Genomic DNA, 7320 nt, shown 5'->3' with positions numbered 1-7320 from the left:
ATAATAAAACAGGTAATAGTTACAACCTCATCTACTTCCCAATACCCACATATTAAGAAGATCCTAATCATACAATTGTTTGAGGATTGACCTAATGCAATCAAACTGGGTAGTAAAGAGGTATGATCAAAGTGTTACTTGCCTTGCTGATGATACGTGAAACCTAGAGATTCGAAGTAGCAAGCGGCGCACTCCGGGTACTCTATTGCAAACAAAAAAGCATACAATAAGTACTCATCTAATGCACACGTAAAACTCAAATAAGAGATCTAACCATAAAATTCAACTTAGGAACTCCAGTTTGCAAAAAGAATCAAATCAAACGAAGCAACGAAAGTCAAACGACGAAAGAAACAAGCTTCATTTACTAATCTGGACCTAAGTCAAATTTTACAGTAGTAAAAACTTGTTTGAGTTGGTTAAACGGAAAGAGGGTTTCGAGACGAAACTATAGGCGCTTGAATCGCCCGATTCCAATAAACGAGCGAAAAGTTATACTAGAACGAAAATCGGATCAGAAATCGCGATCAGAAATAATCGCGGAAAAATCCGAGAAAAAGAAAAACGGAAGAACAGGCTAACGAACGAACGTTCGCTGTCTGCGGCTAAAAGACGAGAACCGTTCGTTAAAAAGAACGAATGAACGGGCATTCACTAAATAACTTAACTGGGAAAAAAACTAAAACCGATCTATTAAAAAAATAAAGCGGGGTTCTAAAATAAAAACCGACGGTTTTCTCTCGAAAACCGCGACAGCGGCTACCTCCGGCGGGTCCGGCGAGCGAGGCGGCGGGCTTCGGCGGCGGCGGGGTCTCCGACGAGGGCGTCGGGTGGCGGCGGGGTGCGGGGCGACGGCGTCGGGCGGCGGCGCGGCAAGGAGCGGCGGCGGGTGCGGCGTCGGCGACGGCAACCGGCGGCGGCGGCGGCGAAGATCTGGCGGTGGGGCGGCGCTAGGGTTCGGGCGGCGGTGGCTGGGCTGGGGCGGCTCGGCGCCTCGGGCTTTAAAGGCCCGGCCAGGTCAGTGTCCCAGGCGGACACGGTTCAGTAAGGTCGGTTTCGTTTTTTTAAATAATTTCGCGCAGAAAAAGAAATAAAAGAAATACTAAACGGACTCCAAAAATCCCGAAATAAATTTTTACCGTCCTCTAAAATCAAGCCGGACAAGATGAACATTTACTTGGGGCCTAAATGTAACGCGCATTTTTCCTAATTCAAGTAAAATAGCGATAAAAATCCGAAATAAAATCTTATTTGATTTTAAAATTAAATCCTCAATATTTCTTTATTTTTGGGAAAGTCATTTTATTCCCTCTCTCATATTTTTATAATAGAAATAATTGGAGATAAAATAATTAAACAAATGATCCTATTTTCAAAATTTGATAAAACTCAAATATGAAAATAACAAAATCCCCAACTCTCTCCGTGGGTCCTTGAGTTGCGTAGAATTTCTAGGATCGAACCAAAATGCAATAAAATATGATATGCAATGATGATGTAATGTATAACATTCCAAATTGAAAATTTGGGATGTTACACTAAGTGTTTATCTATTTTCTTATACTAACGGAGCTTACGAGTTTTCTGTTGAGTTTTGTGTTGTGAAGTTTTCAAGTTTTGGGTGAAGATTCGATGGACTATGGAATAAGGAGTGGCAAGATACTAAGCTTGGGGATGCCCAAGGGACCCCAAGGCAATATTCAAGGACAACCAAGAGCCTAAGCTTGGGGATGCCCCGGAAGGCATCCCCTCTTTCGTCTTCGTTCATCGGTAACTTTACTTGGAGCTATATTTTTATTCACCACATGATATGTGTTTTGCTTGGAGCGTCATTTTGTTTTATTTTGTTTTGCTTGTTGTTTGAATAAAATACCAAGAGCTGAAATTCTTAAATGTTAGAGAGTCTTCACATAGTTGCATAATTATTCAACTACTCATTAATCTTCACTTATATCTTTTGGAGTAGTTTGTCATTTGCTCTAGTGCTTCACTTATATCTTTTAGAGCACGGAGGTGGTTTTATTTTGAAGAAATTGACGAACTCTCATGCTTCACTTATATTATTTTGATAGTCTTTAGAACAACATGGTAATTTGCTTTGGTTATGAATTTAGTCCTAATATGATGGGCATCCAAGAGGGATGTAATAAAAACTTTCATATAAAGTGCATTGAATACTATGAGAAGTTTGATTCCTTATGATTGTTTTGAGATATGAGGATGGTGATATTAGAGTCATGTTAGTGGATTAATTGTGAATTTGAGAAATACTAGTGTTAAAGTTTGTGATTCCCGTAGCATGCACGTATGGTGAACCGTTATGTGATGAAGTTGGAGCATGATTTATTTATTGATTGTCTTCCTTATGTGTGGAGGTCGGGATCGCGCGATGGTTAACTCCTACCAACCCTTCCCCTAGGAGCATGCGTGTAGTGCTTGGTTTCGATGACTTGTAGATTTTTGCAATTGTTAAGTCCATGGATTATACGCACTCTCACCCTTCCACCATTGCTAGCCTCTCTAGTATCGCGCATCTTTCACCGGTACCATACACCCACCATATACCTTCCTCAAAACAGCCACCATACCTCCCTATTATGGCATTTCCATAGCCATTCCGAGATATATTTCCATGCAACTTTCCACCGTTCCATTTATTATGACACGCTCCATCATTGTCATATTGCTTTGCATGATCATGTAGTTGACATCGTATTTGTGGCAAAGCCACCTATCATCATTCTTTCATACATGTCACTCTTGATTCATTGCACATCCCAGTACACTGCCAAAGGCATTCACGTAGAGTCATATTTTGTTCTAAGTATTGAGTTGTAATTCTTGAGTTGTAAGTAAATAAAAGTGTGATGATCTTCATTATTAGAGCATTGACACAGTGAGGAAAGGATGATGGAGACTATGATTCCCCCACAAGTCGGGATGAGACTCCAGACGAAAAAAGGCCAAAAAAAAGAGAACAAAATAATGCGAGAAAAAGAGAGAAGGGGCAAGGCTACTATCCTTTTACCACACTTGTGCTCCAAAGTAGCACCATGATCATCATGATAGAGAGTCTCCTATGTTGTCACTTTCATATACTAGTGGGAATTGTTCATTATAGAACTTGGCTTGTATATTCCAACGATGGGCTTCCTCAAATGCCCTAGGTCTTCATGAGCAAGCAAGTTGGATGCACACCCACTTAATTGTTTTGAGATTTCATACACTTATAGATCTAGTGCATACGTTGCATGGCAATCCCTACTCACTCACATTGATATCTATTGATGGGCATCTCCATAGCCTGTTGATATGCCTAGTTGATGTGAGACCATCTCCCTCTTTTTGTCTTCTCCACAACCACCATTCTATTCCACCCATAGTGCTATATCCATGGCTCACGCTCATGTATTGCGTGAAAGTTTAAAAAGTTTGAGAATACTAAAGTATGAATCAATTGCTTGGCTGAAACCGGGGTTGTGCATGATTTGAATATTTTGTGTGACGGAGATGGAATTATGTCTTCTTGATTAAAAAGGATCACCTCTATGGGAGGACGACCAGCGTCCACCCTATAGTGCACAAAAATTTCTTTGGCTTCTTTCATTATAAATCTGAACTCATGTGCCAAAAAGATAGTAGCTGCATGCTTAACAGAAGAATGCTCAATATTGAAAAATTCTATGAAAATTATTTGTATGGAAGGATGCATATGCATAAACTGTCTTTCAAGTTCAACTATAAGCAAGGATATAGCATCCGTAAGGCTACTAGTTCTATGAAGAATAGATCCACCCATAGCGGGCAAAGCATCACACAAGTAAAGAAATCTTGAATAACCCCTTTTCCAATAATATTACCACTACCGATTCAAAACTTTTTAGTATGTAAGATGGTGGGTTCTTAAATAGGATCATCAAAAGCATCAAAGTTTCCCACATTATTACTGTTGTCCTTATCAATGATAACCTGCACAGTTTTAGACAAAGTGGCAGCAAATACAAGAAGCAAGCGAAAATGAGGCGAATGGGAAAGAGAGGGCGAATAAAACGGCAAGGGTGAAGTGGGGGAGAGGAAAACGAGAGGCGAATGGAAAATAATGTAATGCGAGGGATAAGAGTTTGTGATGGGTACTTGGTATGTCTTGACTTGTGCGTAGACCTCCCCGGCAAGAGCGCTAGAAATCCTTCTTGCTACCTCTTGAGCATGCATTGGTTTTCCCTTGAAGAGGAAAGGGTGATGCATCAAAGTAGCGTAAGTATTTCCCTCAGTTTTTGAGAACCAAGGTATCAATCCAATAGGAGGCTACACGCAAATCCCGCTTACCTACACAAACAAATAAGAACCTTGCAAGCAACGTGATAAAGGGGTTGTCAATCCCTTCACAACCACTTCCAAAAGTGAGATCTGATAGAGATAATAAGATAAATATTTTTGGTATTTTTATGGTATAGATTGGAAAGTAAAGATTGCAAAATAAAATAGATCAGAAACTTATATGATGGAAAATAGACCCGGGGGCCATAGGTTTCACTAGTGGCTTCTCTCAAGATAGCATAAGTATTATGGTGGGTGAACAAATTACTGTCGAGCAATTGATAGAAAAGTGCATAGGTATGAGAATATCTAGGCATGATCATTGTGACGCCCGAATAATTAAGCTACAGTAATTCTCTGCTAATGATGCCACATCACTTTGATTACTATTGCTAATCCGCGTTAGTTTGAAACCGATTCAAATTCAAATCCAAAATCAAGCAAACAATAAAAGTTTTCGAATATTGAAACCAAAATGTTCGGAGTGAACCAAATAATGCATAGGTAATTGTGGTGGAGAAACCACACCTTTATAAAATGTTTAAATACTATAAGATGAATAAAACAGCTGCAAAAACTGATTTATTTGAGGACTAGATTTTTGTGACTATGGACTAAGTTGAAATACTAATTTAGATGATCAGTGTATATTTTACTAAAACTAAAATATTAGGAAACAAAACTAAAACAAAAAAGGTAAAATAAATAAAAAGAAAAAGGAAACAACCCCCACACTGGACCAACCGACCCAGCTAGCCAACCGGCCGGCCCAATCGGCCCTCTCTCTGGCCTACAAGGCCACCCCGACCCAAACACTAGCGGTAACCACTCTCTCCCGCACGATCCCCCACTCCCCCTCGTTCCCTCCTCGTGCCGCCACCCACGACACGCACACAAACAGGCGCACATGGGAGGGGCGCATCTGTTCGATCCCCCTCCTCTCAACGCGCCCGCGCCTGAAGGCCGGCGCCAGCCGGCGCCGAGCATCGCACCTCCCGACTGCCGTCCTTGCACCGCTGTCCTCGCCCAGGACCTGGCGGGATCTCACGCCTCCCCGACCGTGATGCCACCCCGTCGTCCTCGTCTCCTCCTCGCCGGACGCGACCTCGACTCCTCCCCGAGCCCACTGCCAGTCCCCTACGACCGCCGTGAGCATCCCTTCTCCTCGTGCTCCCTTCGCCCCGTATGGTCGCCGCGCCTCCTCGCACGCACTCGCCATCGCGACGCCGCGCCCGTTGAGCGCTCCGTCCCGCACCTCGTCCGGTCGCCACAAACCCAACCACGCACCTTGTGTCGCCACATCACCGTCGGCCCCCGTGCCCTTCACCCGCTGCCGAGGCCTTCGCCCCGGGCCGTGCCCGCCCCGCTCTGGCCAGCCACCTCCCCGCTGCTGCAACCGCTGTCCCGGCGCTGCTGGCGCGCCCTGCCCCGCGCAACTTCCTGCTCCAGCCCGCCTTGCCACATCGCCGCCACGTCGGCCTTCTGTGCCTGGGACACCGCCGCCGAGCACGCCGCTCAATCCGGCGTCCAGTGCCTCGGGGCTCCACTCCGGCCACACCCACACCCCGGGGCTCCGCCTGATAACACGGCGCCCAGCGCCCGTTTACCCGCCCCGGTTGGGCTGGGTCAATGACCAGAGGGGCCCAACCCCTGTTAAAAAAAGAAGATTAAAAAAAGAAAACCAATTAATCAATTAGTTAACTTAATTAATTTTGTTTAGATAACTAGTTAAACTTAATTAGCCTGCTAACTAAAATAACTAACTGTTAATTAGTTAGTAGTCTATGAAAACCGGGACCCACACCTTAGTTGACCCATTAAAACACACTGTTGGCTACTGACATCATGTTGATGCAGTAAACCTATTTTTATTTAAATTAAATGTGTTAATTCCAAAAATGAATTAAATCTTTAAAAATTAATATAAAATAATCTGTAACTCGGATGAAAATACTTTGTACATGAAAGTTGCTCGGAACGATGAGACGAATATGGATATGTAGCCCGTTCGTCCGCCACACATCCCTAGCATAGAGAACCTGCAACATTTCACCTCCGATTCATCTGTCCAAAAACGCGAAACACCAGGGATACTTTCCCGGATCATTCCCCCTTTCGCCGGTACCACCTACTGCCGCATAAGGGCACACTTAGCACCGCTCATTGTCATGTCTTGCATCGGCATGCTTATGTTTGCATTATATTTATTGTTTCTTCCCCCTCTTCTCTCGGTAGACTACAAGACCGATGATGTTGCTGCCCCGTTCGACTACGGAGTTGACGACCCCTCCTTGCCAGAGCAACCAGGAAAGCCCCCCCTTGATCACCAGATATTGCCTATTCTTCCCTCTACTGCTTGCATTAGATTAGTGTAGCATGTTACTGTTTCAATTAATCCTATTCTGTTGCATAGCCTGTCATTGTTGCTACATCTATTGATACCTTACCTGCAATCCTGAATGCTTAGTATAGGATGCTAGTTTATCATCAGTGGCCCTACATTCTTGTCAGTCTGCCATGCTATACTATCGGGCCATGATTACTCGGGAGGTGATCATGGGTATATACTATACATACATATACTATATAGATGGTGACTAAAGTCGGGTCGGCTCGTTGAGTACCCGCAAGTGATTCCGATGTGGGGGCTGGAAGGACAAGTGGCTCCATCCCGGTAGAGGTGGGCCTGGGTTCCCGACGGCCCCCGACTGTTACTTTGCGGTGGAGCGATAGGGCAGGTTGAGACCACCTAGGCGAGAGGTGGGCCTGGCCCTGGTCGGTGTCCATGGTTACTTCAAAATAACACGCTCAACGAGATCTTGGTATTTGATCTGAGTCTGGCCATTGGCATATACGCACTAACCAACTACGCGAGAACAGTTACGGGCACTCGACGTCGTGGTATCAGCCGAAGGCTTCTTGACGTCAGTGACTGAGCGGCGCGCGCCGGGTTGGACTAGAACGCCTGCCCTTGTATAAGGGAGGCTAGGTCTGCTCACCGGC

This window comes from Triticum aestivum, chromosome 5B (assembly GCF_018294505.1).
Source record: "Triticum aestivum cultivar Chinese Spring chromosome 5B, IWGSC CS RefSeq v2.1, whole genome shotgun sequence".
NCBI classification, from domain to species: domain Eukaryota; kingdom Viridiplantae; phylum Streptophyta; class Magnoliopsida; order Poales; family Poaceae; genus Triticum; species Triticum aestivum.
The sequence above is the reverse complement of the archived record's forward strand: the minus strand, read 5'-3'. Positions refer to the sequence as shown.